This window comes from Gossypium arboreum, chromosome 9 (genome assembly GCF_025698485.1).
Source record: "Gossypium arboreum isolate Shixiya-1 chromosome 9, ASM2569848v2, whole genome shotgun sequence".
NCBI classification, from domain to species: domain Eukaryota; kingdom Viridiplantae; phylum Streptophyta; class Magnoliopsida; order Malvales; family Malvaceae; genus Gossypium; species Gossypium arboreum.
The window spans coordinates 29,250,999-29,270,744 of record NC_069078.1 but is presented as its reverse complement, the minus strand read 5'-3'; the positions used below and the strand labels follow the sequence as shown (position 1 = coordinate 29,270,744).

Sequence of the window (19,746 nt, the reverse complement as noted above, 5' to 3'; positions counted from 1 at the left end):
CCGATTCATCAAATCCATAAATACCGCAGGGGCATTAGTGAGCCCAAACGGCATCACTAAGAACTCGTAGTGACCATATCTCGATTCAAGGCGGTTTTGGGTATGTCCGAATCTCGGATTATGGCGATAATAGCCCTATCTCAAATCTATTTTTGAGAACACCGAGGCTCCTTGAGTTGATCGAACAAATCATCGTCTGTGATGGCGGATACTTGTTCTTTATTGTCACTTTCTTAAGGCGGCGATAGTCGATGCACAACCTCATGGTTCCATCCTTCTTTTTCACAAACAACACTGGTGCACCCCAAGGTGAAAAACTTGGGCGAGCAAAGCCTCTATCCACCAACTCTTGCAACTGAGCTTTCAACTCTTTTAATTCCGTTGGTGCCATACGATACGGAGCTATCGAAATCGGTGTGGTCCCAGGTACAAGCTCAATGCCAAACTCTATCTCCCAAACGGGTGGCAAACCCGGTAATTCTTTGGGAAAAACATCCGGGTATTCACAAACCACCGGCACAGATTCGGGTTTTATTTCTAACTCCTTATCATCAAGTACATACGCAAGGTATGCTTCGCACCCCTTTCTTACATACTTCTGGGCTAACATTGATGACATTACAGCTGGCAACCCCTTCAAGTCCGTAGGTTCAACTCGGATCGTCTCGTTATTTGCGCACCTCAAATCAATAGACTTGCTTTTGCAATTCACAACCGCATCATGCGCGGTCAACAAATCTAACCCAAGAATAGCATCAAATTCATCGAACGGCAAAAGCATCAAGTCCATGGGAAAACAAGAACCTCGAATTACTAAGGGACATTTCTTACACACTTTGTCGACCAGACGCGTAACGACCCAAAGGATTTGACACCAATTACGAACTCGATGAGACTCAATAGGTAAAGTCTTCTTTGGATGCTAAGGTTTCGCATATATAAGAATGAGTAGAACCAGGGTCAATCAAAGCAATCACATTACTATCAAAGAGAGTGAAAGTACCGGTAATAACATCTGGCAAGGAAGCATCCTCACGTGCACGTATAGCATAAGCCCTAGCAGGAGCGCGAGCCTCGGATCTAGTCGTAACATCTCTAGATCCTCTCTGACCACCATTAGCATTGCCCGTATTTCCAGATGGTCTACCTCGAGCAGTGGTAGCACCCGGTTTCCCACTCTAATTTGTATTCTGTTCAGACAACCTCGGGCAATCTTTAATAAAGTGGTCGACTGATCCACACTTATAACAGAGGCGGTCACGGAACCTCAGACTTCGAATGTCATTTGCCACAATCTTCGACACTCAGATTCGTCTCGACGTTCATTCCCAACACTGGCGGCAAAGTGCCTCGTGTACCCTGTGGGGTCGATCACGATCTCGTCTAAAAGGCTGAAGCGCCTCTAGACCGCCCACATCATCTCTAAATTTCTTGATGCATGTTGAAGAGACTTTCCGAGGATCTTTTGAAACTCTCTAGTTCCCACATCAACTTTTGTTTTTCTTTTCTAAGCTCTTGACTTTACAAGCTCGCTCAACAAGTACTCTGAACTCTCGTATTTCAAGAATGCCAACGAACATTTTATGTCTTCATTCAGCCCATCCTCGAAGCGTTTACACATGACGACCTCGGACAAAACACATTCCGGCGTATCTACTAAGTCTAACAAATTTTCGCTCGTAATCAATAACCGACAGAGAACCTTGCTTAAGCTCAAGAAATTCCTTCCGTTTTGATCAACAAATCTCGATCGATATACTTTTCCGAAACACGGTTTGGAAAAACTCCCAATTACTTGCTCTCGGGGCAACAAGTCGAGTGCTCCACCAATAGCGAAGCGAATCACGTAGCAAGGAGATAGCACACTTTAGGCATTCATCGGGTGTACAAGATAGCTCATCGAGTGCCGGATAGTGTTGTCCAACCAAAATTCAGCTTGCTCGGCATCGTCGCTATCCGTAGCTTTAAATTCAGTAGCCCCATGTTTTGGATTCTATCAACTGGGGCTTATTCGACCTTATTTGGTCGATTCACGGAGGCATTGTAGGTCGGGTTGTGCTTGTTGAGAATGGAGGTTGTGGAGCAGTAGTATTAGTTCGAATGTATTGGTTGAACCAATCATTCATCACGCTATAAAAGGCTTGCCTAGCCTCATCATTCGGATTGCTAGCAACAGGTTGAGAGTCATTGGCGCTTTGTCCCTTGTCTGGGAGCGACGCCACACTCTCCACATCATCAGCTATCGCTCGGTTGGGATCGGGATCCATTACTATAAATAAACACAATTTCAAACGTCAGAAATCACCACACTATCAAATAATCACAGAAAATGGCATGTATAGCTAGACCCAAACACATCACGGTAGTCCTAGAACCGACTAAATCGTAGCTCTGATACCAATAAAATTGTAACACCCCGTACCCGAGCCCGTTACCGGAGTCGAACACAAGGTGCACACAAACTCAGCTAAATTGTTTTCACAGTCCATAAAAATTTTCCAGACTAGCTGGTTACTGCATCACTGTCGCTTCAAAAATCATATCTTGAGTTTTAAAGCTCGAAAATCAGTTTTGTAATTTTTCCCCGAAACTAGACTCATAATTCCATCAACATATTTGTTTGTAGAATTTTTGGTCTGGCCAATTAGTACAGTTTATTAGTTAAAGTCTCACCTGTTGCAGGGATCGACTACACTGACCTTCGTGCGTTACGATTTGGATATCTCCCTGTACAGGGCTTCAATGCTGATGCCGTTTATTTCTATAGAAACTACACTCAGAGAGGAATCTATACATATATGGCATGACTCATAATTATCTCTGGTTAATTTACAATGAATTTCTAAAGTGGGAACAGGGGATCCAGAAACCGTTCTGGCCCTGTTTCACGAGAACTTTAATATCTCTTAACATATGATTCATATGACCGTTTTGTTTCTTCCATATGAAAGTAGATTCATCAAGGTTCATTTACATAATTTATTCACTATTTAATTCCATTCTTACAATTTTTAGTGATTTTTAAAATCCACACCACTGCTGCTGTCAGCATCTGTTTTTCAGGTAAACCTTACCTATTTCGTGGTTTCTATGGACCAACTAGAGTTTTGTCATACATAGGTCCACATATAATCATTTTTAGCCATTCCAATGGCTGATCATTTGCTCACACTTCCATTCAGTCCGTAGTCACATCATAAAACCATACATATATACATAAGCACAAATGGTCTAATGCTATACTCCACTTTTACGAGCCATTTTCGCATGGTCGTACACATACATCACAAAAGTACTTAAAACGCAACAAAAGGGTAGTCCTATACATGCCATTTCAAAGCTCAACCAAAATTGTACCAAAAGGGGCTTTGATAGTGTGGATGAGTTCGACTTCGTTGATCCCGAATCCGATAGCTAACGGCGAAACCTATAAAGCAGAGAGCCAAAGCAGCGGGTAAGCATTTTAATGCTTAGTAAGTCTCAAGCAATGGAATCAGCTTTAACTAACGTATGACGTTCACATGGCTAAATGAATCACTTTATTAATACACATTCCCATAATCATACTTATTTCACATTACCGACCCTTATGTTCATACATAAAGAACAACTTAGCCAAAGGCCGTGGCTCGTTTATCAACGGCGCATACTTACTTGTAAGGACTCAACTAATTCAAGCACATACAAACATACCTCATTGCTGGAATTTTCACAAGTGTATAAACTGAAATTTTTACAGCAAGATTGCTCACTTCGAATCACGTACCTTGAGATTTAACCGGATATAGCGACTCGCTCGATTGTCTTGGGACCTAGCAGGTTATAGTGATTCATACGATTGCCTTGGTCTTAACCCGGATTTGGTAACTTGCACAAATGCCTTTGGGTCTTAGCCGGATATAACAACTTCAGACGAATGCCTTGGTCTTAGCCGGATATAATTACTAGCATAATTGCCTTGGGACTTAGCCGGATATCATTCCAATGTTCATTTACACATATATCAATAATCAAGACACATCCATAATTCATTTTCGTCACTAAGGCTCTAACACAAAATATTTATCAAACCTTTACAATTTCGGCTCAATAGCCACACACACAAGGAGCATGATTTCAATATAATTCAAGTAGGGTCATTACTCGAAGACTTACCTTGGATGTTGTCGAGCGATTTTGACGGCTACTCGACTACTTTTTCCTTCCCTTTATCGGATTTAGCTCCCCTTTGCTCTTGAGCTTAATTTGACAAATAAATCGATTTAATCATTTGAGCATCGAAAGAGGAATTCAAGGTACTTAGTCAATATATATACTCATTAGGCATCAAAGTCGCATATGTACGAAATCATGAATCAAACTCAACACATTAGTTAATATTCCTCTTAGCAGAATTTTCTAAGCCAAGAATAGGCATCAATATGCTTGCCTCTAACCGAATGCATGCACACCAATTTCCCCTCATGTGGCCGAATATACATGTCCATGTTGAGGCCAATTATACACTTAATACCACACAAAAACAGCATACATTTTACTACTAACGCATTACATATCGTAGCTCAATACACCTCTCTCATTTACTTCATAACCGAAACATCATCACAAGCAAATATACACTTGAAATAGTATATATGGCATACCAATACATGTGCAAACATATATTCATGTAGGTGCAAGGGCCGAATTCTCAAGTGGCTTATATCCAAATATACACACATATCCAAAGCTTAAATCTTACTTACCATGCAACATGCATGAATCATACTTATGGATATACCATGGCCGAATACCACAACACCATAATTTTGGTCATGATTAAACAAAGAACTTAGTATCTCCTTCAAAAATGCTAAAAGAAAATCTAAGAGTCCTCAATCCCCATCACATGTTTCATTATCAAGCTTGATATTTAGCATGCAATGGCATTAACACCATATTCACTTTGGCGAACTTCATTCCGTGACATAGCAAAGATTTGAACCATGGGCTAACAAGAACATCAAGCTAGCAACTAAAAACATGCATGAATCTCATGGCACAAAACATACCTTAATCTTGATGCAAGTATAGCCAACCTCTTCCTAATCCTCTTCCAAACCAAACATGAAGCAAAATTCCTTCCTTCCTCTAGTATTTTTGGTCAAGGGAGAAAAAATGGATGAACAAATTTTTTTCTTCTCTTTTCCTCAATACACGGCAAGGGGGTTTCACTCACACACACACATTTTTTTTCTTTCTTTATCACCCATACTTATTTGTTTATTGTTTCTCCCTAATGCACCAACAAAACATGTCTCATGACATGTTTAGCCCATACACACTTGTCATGGCGGCCATTAGCTAATAAATGGGGAAGTTGACATGCAAACCCCTCATTTTGCATGCATGATCAACTAGTCATTACACATTTCCCCCTCATACTTTTAAAGTTTACTACTAGGTCCTTTCTAGTGAAATTCACATTTATAACTCTAAATTAAAGCATCAAAAATGTCACACATGAGTTAACACATATTATAGGCATCAAAATAAATATCAAATTATTTTTATGCCTCGGTTTTGTGGTCCCGAAACCACATTCTGACTAGGGTCGTTTTAAGGCTGTCACAGTCATTGTCGTGTTTTAAAGTCAGTGTTGCACACGGGCTAAGGGCACGGGCATGTCCCAAGCCACACAGGCGTGTGTGACTACACGATCTATATCCACAAGGGCGTGTGGAGCCTTAAAGCATGAAATTTTTCAAGTTTTTCTTACGTTCTCTTTTTAGTCCCGAACTTCCTCTCACGCATGTTTTGGGCCTCGAGAGCCAGTTTAAGGGACAAAATGTATGTGAAATGAAAAGTTTTAAATTGATTGAAATTTTACGGCCCAGTTTTTGTGTGATTGATTGAGTTTAAGTTAGGTAACACCTCGAACCCTGTCTCGACGTTGGATACGGGCGAGAGGTGTTACAGTTCTAGTCGGTATCAACTCGTTATTCTCATTTTCAATGACCGTGATACCTCTTTTCTTTGGCACGCAATGGACCAGACTTAACCATAAACTATCTAAGATGGGGTAAATTATACCTGCATCTAACCACTTAATGATTTCTTTCTTTACTACATCCTTCATGATGGGGTTCAGTCTTTATTGTCCATCAATCATCCCTTTCTCTCCATATTCTAGTGTGATCTTGTGCATGCATACAGATGGGCTAATACCATGGATATCGGTTATGGCCCACCTGATAACCCTTTTGAATTGTTTCAACACCAAGATAAGTTTCTTTTCTTACTCAGTAGTTAATTCTACTAAAACAATCACAGGCAGAGTAGAAGAGTTACCTAAATAAACATATTTTAGATATGAAGGTAGTACCTTGAGTTCTAATTTAGGTGGCTCCTCGCTTTTGGTTGGACATAATCCCTTTCCTCTAACTCCAAAGATTCAAAGCGAGATTGCAGAATAAATCCCCTTTGATTAGCTTCTAACAAAGCTAAGTACTCATCCTCCTCTTCATCATTCTAAGGATCTGATGTCAAAATTTGTTCCAACGGATCCTCCACATAGTTGAGCTCCTTCTCCACTATTAAATCTTCTAAATCGAACACTACAGAACAATCATAAATTGTGTCAGGAAATCACATAGATTTAAAAACATTAAATGTTATCTGACCATCCTAAACACGCATAGTAAGCTCGACCTTCTGCACATCAATAAGGGTCCTTCTGGTTGCTAAGAACGGTCTTCCTAAGATAACTGGAACTTCTTTGTTTACTTCAAAGTCTAGGATAACAAAATCAGTAGGGAAGACAAATTTATCTACATGTACCAATACGTCCTCAATTTTTCCTTCTGGATGTGCTAAGGATCGATCTGCTAATTGAAGTGTAACAGTAGTAGGTCTAACTTCACCTATCCCCAACTTTCTAAATATTGACATAGGAATCAAGTTGATACTCGCTCCCAAGTTACATAGTGCCTTACCACAATATGTTGTTCCAATGTTGCAAGGTATGGTAAAACATCCAGGATCCTTCAATTTTGGGGGTAGTTTGTCTTGAATATATGCAGTGCATTCCTTTGTCAGAGTTGCCCTCTCAAATTCTCCGAGTCTTTGTTTTTTGGACAGGATATCCTTCATGAATTTGACGTAGTTCGGTATTTGCTTAAGTGCTTCAACCAATGGGATATTGATATGAAGTTGCTTGAGTATGTCTAGGAACCTCTTGAATTGAATCTCCTACTTCTACTTTTGAAGTCTTTGAGGGTAGGGTGGTGGTGGTTTCTTTACTGGAACTGGTTGATTCATCTTTCGTGGCAAGTCTGCATCTAACGGCGTTGATAGTTGATCAGAATTAGTTAGTTCTGAAATTACTTTGTCGGGTTTTGAAGATTTTGGTTGTTGTGAAACTGGAATTTCAACGCTAGGTTGAATTTCCTCTGATTCTTGAGCATCAGCTTGCTCCTTTTCACCTTCAATGGTATTGGGCTCTACTATCTTTCCACTCTTCAATGTTAATGTTTTGCAATGCTCCTTCCCCAGATTCCTCGAATTTTCTATATTATTAGGTAAAGCGCCTTGTGGTCGATTCCTGAGTTCAGTTGCAAGTTGGCCCATTAGGTTTTCTAGGTTTTTCAATGTAATTGCTTGGCTTTGGATTAAGGCATCATTCTTGGCCATGTATGCCTTCAACAGATTTTCTAAGCCATTGGATGGTTCAGCTTGGGTTGGTTTCTGAACTTGTTGGGGAAAACTTGGTGGCTGGGTTGATCTAGGTTGGGCATAAGTATTACTGGTTCCAGCTCCTTGGTTACTTTAGGAAAAATTCGGGTGGTTTTACCACGATGGGTTATAAAAATTGAATTGCAGTCCTTGCCTTCCTCAATTTTGGTTCTGGTTACCTATGTAGTACATGGATTCTGGGTTTGATGGACATTCTTAAAAAAAAATGTCCTTCTCCACAATAAACACATGCTATATTTTCAAATTTATTTGGTGGTTGTGCTGCAAAACTGTTAGACCTATTAGTAGTAAGATTTTTAGGCATTGAGGATATTGATGATACCTGAGATGCGAGTGAAGTAAGAGCATCTACTTCATGTATTCCAGCAACTCGTCTTCCTAATACTGCTCGATTGGTTGGCCATTGGTAATTGTTGCTGGCAATCCTCTCGATAATTTCATAAGCCTCATTGTAAGACTTAGAAAGGAGAGCACCATTAGTAGAAGCATCCACTACCATTGTAACGTCCCGTACCCGAGACCGTTGCCGGAGTCGAACACGAGGTGTTAATGGACTTAATTCATTACTTAAACAGCTCATACAATTCATTTTAAAATTTCCAGACAAGCTGGGTAACTACATCAGAGTCACTTTAAAAATCATATCTCGAGTTCCGAAACTCGAAATCCAATTCCGTAAAATTTTCCTGAAACTAGACTCATATATCTATCTACTAATTTTTTTCTAGAATTTTTGGTTGGGCCAATAAGTACAGTTTATTAGTTAAAGTCTCCCCTGTTTCAGGGTTCAACTACTCTGACCTCTGTGTATTACGAATCAGATATCTCCCTGTACAGATCTTCAATGACTATGACGTTTGTCTCTAATAAAACTAGACTCAATAAGGAATCTGTACATATAAAGCATGACTTCTAATTATCTTTGGAAAATTTATGGTGAATTTATAAAATCATAATAGGGGATCCAGAAATCGCTCTGGCCCTATTTCACAAAAATTAAAACATCTCATAAAATATAGCTTATATACCTATTTCGCTTCTTCCATATGAAAATAGACTCATCAAGCTTCGGTTCCATAACTTATTCATTATTTAATTCCATTTCTACTATTTTTAGTGATTTTTCAAATTCACATCACTACTGCTGTCTGAATCTATTTTATGGTAAATTTTACCTATTTCATGGTTTCCATGGATTAGCTAGCAATTTGACATACATAACACCAAATATGATCATGATTAGTCATTCCAATGGCTAATCATTACCAAGCATTTCCATACCACTCAATAACCATATCATAAGACCATATATACAAAATGATTATAATGCTATACATGCCATACTCAAAATATACAAGCCATTATACCAAGATAGTATACGGATAGTGTGAGCGAGCCTCCGACCGTTCCCGATTTTCGAGCTGGCTTGTCAAAACTACAAGGAATGAAAAGGAGGGAGTAAGCATAAATGCTTAATAAGTTCACATGCAAATAGCAAGTAACATAACCATATAAGCAAACATAAAACATCATTTGCATAATCATCAAGTAATTCACATAATTACATATTATTCAACAATAACCACAAAGCATAATATTTCATGATAATAATCAGCATCATATCATATAAACAACATTAAATTGCTTAAAATGCCAATTATGTTACTACATTTACACATGAACTTACCTCGTATGCGAAAATGGCTACTTTTACCATTTCGTCCACAACTTGGTATTTTCCCCATTTTAGCCCGAATTTTAGTTTTCCTTGCTCTATCATTTAAAATATAGTCTAATTAGGACTCACATTATTCAAATTGACCCAAAATCATATTTTGGAAAAATTACAATTTTGCCCTAAACTTTTGCATATTTACACTTTTGCCCCAAAGCTCGTAAATTAAACTTCAGCCTATTTTCTTATGTTTTATGACATGCTGATCATTTTTCCTTCTATGGCAACATCAAATTCTCACTCTAACATGTAATTATGACTATTAGGTATTTTTACCGATTAAGCCCTTTTGCTCGTTTTCACTTAAAACCGAGTAGCACAAGTTGTCTAACATAATTTAAAACCTCATATTATATCATAAAACACCAAAATACACAAATTTCACCTATGAGTATTTTTCCAAATATAAACCCTAGGTTAAATTATTGCTAGCATAAGCTAAATCGAGCTCTAGGGACTCCAAAAGCGTAAAAATCATTAAAAGCGAGGCTAGAACGGACTTACAATCGAGCTTGGAAGCTTGAAAACCCTAGCCATGGTTTCTCCTTGCTATATTCGGCCATGGGGTTGAAGATGAGCAAAATTGGCTTTTAATTTTGTATTTTAATTCATTTTACCCTAAATGACCAAAATGCCCTTACTACTAAACTTTCCAAAATTCCATCCATGTCCAATTTTGTCCATAGACTTAGAAATTGGTAAAATTCTATTTAAGACCTCCTAATTAATATTTCAAAACAATTTCATACTAGAAACTTCTAGAATGCAAGTTTTGCAAATTATTCGATTTAGTCCCTAATTTCAATTTAAGCACTTTATGCATAAAATTTCTTCACGAAATTTTCACACAATCATGCAATCATATCATAGACCTTAAAATAATCATAAAATAATTATTTCTATCTCGGATTTTGTGGTCACGAAACCACTATTCCGACTAGGCCCAAAATCAGGATATTACAACTCTCCCCCTTGAGGGATTTTCGTCCCCGAAAATCTTACTAGAAAAGTGGTCTTCACTTTTAATCTCATATTCGGTGCCGAAGAACTTGCACTTAGACTGTACCTCCAATACATCTCTTCAATTTCTCATATGATCTAAAAGCTTACAGTCTCAACTCTCAACTGTTCTTAAATTTTCAACCCTTCTCGGTTTCCCATGATATCATGACATAGAACCGGATCTCAACTTGATTTAATGGAGACCGAATTCCAAGAAATCAAACAATCAAAGAGACACGAAATTCCATGAATCTGGTGAGTAGGAATTCATTCAATCTGATATGATTTATAGATTTCGCCAAACATTTAACAATAGGATACATCACATTTTCCTCTTTCCGCCATAGAAATGATTACGATATGGCCTCAAGAATAATCCTTCTCATTTCCATCCCAATATCAACACCGACAAGGATAATTTTGATAGATCCCAATGCTCACTTTAACCCTTTAACAACTCCGATTTTATGTAACATCGGATGCTCTAAACTATCACATTACCTCACTTTGTCTTGAAACACGTCACAATTCATACAACAATACATTCTTGAAAGTCGAAGTCTTTGCTCAATGTAGACTAGTCTAGTTCGGACGCTTGGTTACCAATATTCTCATCTATCCGAACTTTGTCAACATGTAATAAACTTTTTAGCTTTCACAAGATGGAAACCTTATCATTCAGTAGTGACTTAAACTAATATTCAACTCTTTCTAATAAATATACACTTCTCGTTCAAACTATTTACTCTTTTATTAGTACAAAATGAAATTCTATTATCGGACTTGGGAAAAATAATCCGACATAATTGTCACATGAAATCTTTCAAATAAATAATTTACCATACCGATGAAACTCGCGCTTTTATCACCTATGCCTTTCTTGATGTCAAATCCTTACACGAAATTAGAAAAATCCCAATACTAAAATCACCACACTACCAAGATCAAATTAGAAGTATAGTCATATTTGACATGATTATCACGAGTGAAGAACGTACTTGAACATGAGTCATAATTGACAAATTATGGAACAAAGATAACAAGAAAACCGAATAAAGAAATCCAAGATAGAAACCCGAATAAAGAAATCCGAATAAAGAGATCAAGGATAAAGAAACCCAAGATACGATACTATGCGGAGAATCGAAAACCAAATTCATAGAGAAAATACAGAATACCACGATAATTCTTCAAAGAAAGAAAGTCCAAAAGAAAACATCATTTAATCCCATCGAAATCAAATATAACAGGATCAATATATCTTCCCATACATATATATCAGATGAAGCATCGAGTAGAAGAAAGCAGAATCATAATATCATACGTATTCTCTCATCAATTCTTATCGAATGAAATGAAATAGAATACCCGATGAAATAGAGCAATATAAATTATAAACCGATCGGACTACCAATGCTTTCATCCAACACCGAATTAGAAGACATTCCCATATAACAAGAATTTCTTCGAAGATCAATAGCCATAGAAATATTTACGAGAACGGGTGAACACATAGAACATCTCAAAAGAGAATGCTAAATCTGTCCGGTCATAACTGTCACACTCAGATAATTCACATTTCAAATATCATTTCCCCAACTAGTTCTGCCGTCACAAATTTCATATTAAACCATTCACTAAAGAAGGCCAATTCGAATAAATTTGATTTACACTTTTCTCAACCTTGCACAGAGTAATTCGGTTTACCAAGGAGAATTCCTTTTCCAAGCTGGGACGATGCATAACTCCAATAATCTTTACGTCAATCCGATACTTTCTTGGCTCGACTTTACTTATCAGCTCATTTTCAATCTCTAATCATATTTATAATTATTCTATCCTTTGTACTCTTTGGGTTCTCAACCGGAAACTTATTCAATACAAATCTCATGAAATTCCATTATAAGTACCACTTGATAAGGGGAGGGTTGTAGGACCTCGACTCGACTTTCTTATACATACACATATGACACAACTTCCATCATCATAGTAACATCATCAAAATCATGTCATTCATTCATGTTGGCTTACACCAATTTTCCTATTGTCCCATTTAGACAATATACTTATGCATACATTCTATGTTTTCTAGATAGCTTTACTTATCCATTCATTTAATTAAATTAAGTCATGCTCATGACATTATATAAGGCCAAACAAACATAGATATTTGCATCACAATCACAACTTTCATTTCGTGCATCATCATGTACATATCATTACAATCATATAATTCAGGTCCAACAATTTAACATAGATAAGTTGATTTCATTATAATCCTTTATCTCATAAAATTATATATCATTAACATTCATCAACATTCAACGTCCAATCAAGACAAGGACATTTTCATTCGTATCATGATATTATGACCTTTATTCATACCTCTACTACTTTCTATTTATTCCATTCATCTTATCAAGTAAGCCACATACACTACATCATATGAGCATTAAGCAAATATGAATATTTATCACATATGTATCATAAACCTTTATTCATACTTTTCTGAACCGAGACTTATCATAATCATACTTTTACTCAAATACCTTCACATAACATTGAACATGGTTGGCACAGCTCGGTTGGAGAGTACCCTGTCTAAATAAGACGGTACTCACACGCGTCGGAAGACATCACACTATCACAGATCAGTGGCATGTATAGCTAAACTTTTACACATGCTAGATTAGTCCGAGAACCTACTAAACCTGCTCTGATACCACTAAATTTAATGCCCCGTACCCGAGACCATTGCCGGAGTCGAACACGAGGTGTTAATGGACTCAATTCATTACTTAAATAGCTCATACAATTCATTTTAAAATTTCCAGACAAATTTGGGTAAGCGCATCGAGTCACTTTAAAAATCATATCTCGAGTTCCGAAATTCAAAATCCAATTCCGTAAATTTTTCCTGAAACTAGACTCATATATCTATCTACTAATTTTTTTCTAGAATTTTTGGTTGGGCCAATTAGTACAGTTTATTAGTTAAAGTCTCCCCTGTTTTAGGGTTCAACTACTCTAATCTCTGTGTATTATGAATCAGATATCTCCCTGTACAGATCTTCAATGACTATGCCGTTTGTCTCTAATAAAACTAGAATCAATAAGGAATCTGTACATATAAAGCATGACTTCTAATTATCTTTGTAAAATTTATGGTGAATTTACAAAGTCAGAATAGGGGATCCAGAAATTGCTTTGGCCCTGTTTCACAAAAATTTAAACATCTCATAAAATATAGCTTATATACCTGTTTCGCTTCTTCCATATGAAAATAGACTCATCAAGCTTCGATTCATAACTTATTCATTATTTAATTCCATTTCTACTATTTTTAGTGATTTTTCAAATTCACATCACTACTGCTGTCTGAATCTATTTTATGGTAAATTTTACCTATTTCATGGTTTCCATGGATTAGCTAGCAATTTGACATACATAACACCAAATATGATCATGATTAGTCATTCCAATGGCTAATCATTACCAAGCATTTCCATACCACTCAATAACCATATCATAAGACCATATATACAAAATGATTATAATGCTATACATGCCATACTCAAAATATACAAGCCATTATACCAAGATGGTATACGGATAGTGTGAGCGAGCCTCAGGCCGTTCCTGATTTTCGAGCTGGCTTGTCAAAACTACAAGGAATGAAAAGGAGGGATTAAGCATAAATGCTTAATAAGTTCACATGCAAATAGCAAGTAACATAACCATATAAGCAAACATAAAACATCATTTGCATAATCATCAAGTAATTCACATAATTACATATTATTCAACAATAACCACAAAGCATAATATTTCATGATAATAATCAGCATCATATCATATAAACAACATTAAATTGCTTAAAATGACAATTATGTTACTACATTGACACATGAACTTACCTCGTATGCGAAAATGGCTACTTTTACCATTTCGTCCACAACTTGGTATTTTCCCCATTTTAGCCCGAATTTTAGTTTTCCTTGCTCTATCATTTAAAATATAGTCTAATTAGGACTCACATTATTCAAATTGACCCAAAATCATATTTTGGAAAAATTACAATTTTGCCCCTAAACTTTTGCATATTTACACTTTTGCCCCAATGCTAGTAAATTAAACTTCAGCCTATTTTCTTATGTTTTATGACATGTTGATCATTTTTCCCTTCTATGGCAACATCAAATTCTCACTCTAACATGTACTTATGACTATTAGGTATTTTTACCGATTAAGCCCTTTGCTCGTTTTCACTTAAAACCGAGTAGCACAAGTTGTCTAACATAATTTAAAATCTCATATTCTATCATAAAACACCAAAATACACAAATTTCACCTATGAGTATTTTTCCAAATATAAACCCTAGGTTAAATTATTGCTAGCATAAGCTAAATCGAGCTAGGGACTCCAAAAGCGTAAAATCATTAAAAACGAGGCTAGAACGGACTTACAATCGAGCTTGGAAGCTTGAAAACCCTAGCCATGGTTTCTCCTTGCTATATTCGGCCATGGGGTTGAAGATGAGCAAAATTGGCTTTTAATTTTGTATTTTAATTCATTTTACCCTAAATGACCAAAATGCCCTTACTACTAAACTTTCCAAAAATTCCATCCATATCCAATTTTTGTCCATAGACTTAGAAATTGGTAAAATTCTATTTAAGACCTCCTAATTAATATTTCAAAACAATTTCATACTAGAAACTTCTAGAATGCAAGTTTTGCAAATTATTCGATTTAGTCCCTAATTTCAATTTAAGCACTTTATGCATAAAATTTCTTCACGAAATTTTCTCACAATCATGCAATCATATCATAGACCTTAAAATAATCATAAAATAATTATTTCTATCTCGGATTTTGTGGTCACGAAACCACTATTCGGACTAGGCCCAAAATCAGGATATTACAACCATCTTCGTGTGAGCATTAAGACCATTATAAAATGTCTCAAGTTGGATGCAATGTGGGATTCCATGATGAAGGCACTTTCGTAGTAACTCTTTGTACCTTTCCCATGCCTCATATAAGGACTCATCATCCATTTGTTGGAAGGCAGTGATCTCGTTCCTTAACTTAGCATTCTTGCTAGGCGGGAAATACTTCATAAGGAATCTTTCTGCTAACTCTTTCCATGTGGAAATTGAGTTTGGTGGCAATGAGTTCAACCAGGCTCGAGCTCTATCCCTCAGCGAATATGGGAACAGCTTCAATCGTAATGCATCTTCGAGTACTCCAGCTAACTTGAAAGAATCGCTCACCTCCATAAATAGTCTTAAGTGTAGGTGAGGATCTTTGGTAGGCATTCCACTAAATTGGCCCATTGTCTGAAGCATCTGGAACATGACTAGCTTCAGCTCGAACTGTTGTGCCTCAATTTCGGGTCTCCTAATACCCGGATTAAGATCATTAGATACTGGCACGACATACTGTCGTAAAGCTCTACCCTTATCATTAGCAATAAGGATAGGATTTTGAGCAGGGTTTGCTCCGTTTCCTTGGATTGGATTTTTGAAGTTCATCTCTTCGGTCCTCCTCTGATTTGCTTGTCTTCTTCGCTGTCAAAAAGTTCTTTCTATCTCAGGGTCTACAGGGAGAAGGTCAATAATTCGGTCAATACTCATAAACACCTGAATTAATCACAGAAAAATTAATTAAATTAAAAAATTAAATAGGAAAAATAAACCAAAATGTAAAACTAACAAATTTACAAATAATGACTTTTTAAAACAGTCCCCGGCAATGGCGCCAAAACTTGGAACGACGAAAATGTGCAAGTGTACACAATCACAACAAGTAATAAAGTGACAAGTAAATGTCAAGTTATTGTACCCACAGGGACTGTGAAAAGGATTATTTATGAATGCAATTTAAAACACTTTGGTGAAGAAAATTATTTTGTTTAAAGAGGGTGATTTAAAACTTAAGAAAATTAAAATAAATAAAAAATGAAGTAAAAGAAAGTTCTAATGCATGATTTCAAAATAAGATTTAATCAAGATGATATAATTGTGTTGGATTGATTACACTTCTCATCTTAGAATTATTAAACTTATGTTTATGTTGTTACGAATAAAATCATGGCAACCCAGTAATTTGCTAACTTATGAACATACTTACATACCAAAATCCATTCATCTCTTGACATATCCCTATGTCAATTCAACAGACTAAACAGATTTTAGTAAGCAAACATGTTAGTGCACATACATACTCATTAAACTGAACTAATCTCTTGCATATCCATATGTCAATTCAAACAATTAATTAAATCTAACAAGCATATAAAAGACTATGTGAGGTAACAAGGTATCCCTACCTTGAAATAGTTTAATCACAATAATCTTGCAAGTTATGCAAGGCAATAATATCGCTAGATACATTGCTAATTTAACCTTCAGCTACCTTAGAAGAATAAACATGCACTGATCAAGTTCTGTGTCAATTAATTACAATTTCAATCTGTTTAAATAATTAATTCATTACTTACCTCACAGTCGTAACGCAAGAATAACTTAGGCATGATTTTACTTAATCAAGCATTTTATCGAGGCCTATAACAACATAAACACAATTTTAACAATTTAAGAAGACAAAATGCAATCAAACCAGCATGAATTAAATTCAAGCTAAGCTGATTAAATTAACCATTCCAACAACATGAATACTCATAGATATGTTCATCATAACAACAACAAAAATTAAAGAGATAGGGAACTAGAATCAAATCGGGTGGTTTTCCGAGGCTTGACTTGGTTGCTCCGTTCTTCTTTCTCGTTGTCCTCGCCGATCAAGGCTTCGATGAACACTCAATTTCTGCTCCAAAATGGTTGAAGAACACCCCTTTTCCAAGGGAAGTAATCGACATAAGAGCAAGGGAATTGAAATGGAAAAATGAGAGAAAAAGAATGAGAAAGGAGAGAAGTTTTGTAAAATGAATGAGGAATGAATGAGATGTTTTGAATGATCAGCCAAGGGGGGATTTTATAGCTGAGTGTGGCAGCTGAAATTTGCTAAAAATAGCAGCCAAAGAGCCACCCCTTGGCTGGCCACCTATGTGGCAAAGTTGATGCTTTCAACTTTGCGAAAAATGGCTTGTGGCAAATCCAAAAATCCACTAATTGTGGAGGGTTTGAATGCAAATTTGACAAGACTTCAAGGGATTCTTTGCAAGCTTAATTAATCAGCTAATAAGCTGATTTGGGTTAGCATATTGCCAGTTTTGGGCTGCCCAATCTTTGGCCGGTTCACTTCAATCGGTTCGGTTCAACGGGACCACTTTTTCCATAATTAATTAATATTAATTTATTTAGCCCAAATTAAATTGGGTATAAATTAAAATTAATTATATTATGAATTAAAACACATAATTGGATCATTTTAGGCTGGAAATTAATTCACCTTGATACTTCAAATTGCTTCTTGGTTTTGTGCTTCAAGTAATGTCTGCTGAGCCATTTTTCGCCCTTTGCGCAATTCTACCGAAAATAACCAAAATTACTCAAAATTAATTATAAAATTAACTAAAATTCATCATGTTCATATTTTAAGTATAATTTAATTATTTTATAAAAATTAATTATTTTTTGACAAGAATTTAATCGAAACAGTATGATTTTAAGCTAAAAAGGGTATGTAAAAATGCGTAAATTTTCGTGTTTCCAGTATTATATTAGGATTACCCGTCCGGGCTAAATCGTTTCTATATTGAGATCAATAGGATTACTCGTCTAAGCTAAATCCAGTCAACAACAAATGCAAGGTCTCATTCATTTTGGGAAAGCACATATATTCATTGGAATTAAATATTCAAACGAGACTTTACCTTTTTTCCAACATTTCAAAACATGTATTCAATTCTTCATCATAGCAATCAAATAATTCACATCAATATAAATCATATTCCATATAAACACAACATTCAATTTAACATATTTACATGTTCGATTAAGTTACACGAACTTACCTCGACACTTGTTCGCGTATATAATCTACTAATCCGAAAACTTTTCTTTTCCTCGATCTAACCTCGAATTTGTGTTGTCCAGATCTATATAAATGAATTTAACCATCAATTTCACACATTTCATATTCATTTGGACTCAATTTTTGTCCTAGGAAAAATTACCATTTTGCCCCTAACTTTTTACAAATTCTAATTTCATCCCTAGGCTCGAAAAATGAAATTTATGCAATTTACTCCCTATTCCAATCCTAACCAAAATCCCATCACAAAATTTACAGTAGATGTATTCATAAAAATTTAGAATTTTTCATTAAATTTCACAACTTTACATTTTAGTCCCTAAATCATGTTTTCATCAAAAATCACTTTGTAAAAGTTATTTATCTATCAACAACCTTTCATTTTCTACCATAAATTTCAAAATTTTAGCATATTCATCCATGACCCAATTTTTATACTTTGATAACTTTTCAAGTTAATCCCCCAAATAGATAGACTAAACTATCCCTGTTTCAAAAATATCAAAATTACTAAAATCGGGACAAGGAAACTTACCCAATTAAGCCATGAAATTTTCTTCTCTCTCTCCCAGGGTTTCCATGTATTTTAGGTTGAAGATGACATAAAAATAAGATGATATATTTTATCATCTTTTAATTAATTAATTAATTTTCAATTTCCAATTTAGTCCTTGCCCTTTTTCTAAATTTCCATGGATGATTCACCAAACTATCTACATACTTTTATTTAATGGTCTAGTTACCATATAAGGACCTCCAGTTTTGAATTCCATAGCTATTTAATCATTATAGCTACTAGAATTCAACTTTTACATTTTATGTGATTTAGTCCTTCTCGTAATTAAGTACATAATCAATAAAATTTTCTTATCAGAATTTTCACATGACTTTTCTAACATATTACGGATCTCGTAATAAAATAAAAATAAATTTTGTTTTTGGATCAGATTTTTGGTCTCAAAACCACTGTTCTGATTTCACTTAAAAATGGGCTATTACAACACAGGTGCACCCTAGGGCAAAAAACTAGGTCATTCGAAACCTCTATCTGTTAACTCTTGCAACTAAGATTTCAATTCTTTCAATTCTGTTGGAGCCATTCTATATGGAGCTATCGATATCGGCGATGTTCTTGGTACAAATTCAATGGCAAACTCAACTTCTCTAATCGGTGGTAACCCCAGTAACTCTTCTAGAAACACATCCGTATACTCACAAACTACTAACACAGATTCAATTTTCGAATAAAAAACTTTTGTATCTAAAACATAAG

At 35.8% G+C, this 19,746-nt stretch overlaps 1 non-coding gene across 1 annotated transcript; it reads left to right on the top strand.

Annotated features, from left to right (window-relative positions):
* Positions 1-15,458: 15,458 nt before the first annotated feature.
* On the top strand, positions 15,459-15,565 carry LOC128280990 (small nucleolar RNA R71). The gene has a single exon (XR_008271207.1). It is a non-coding gene; the product is annotated as a small nucleolar RNA R71 (small nucleolar RNA).
* Positions 15,566-19,746: the final 4,181 nt, after the last annotated feature.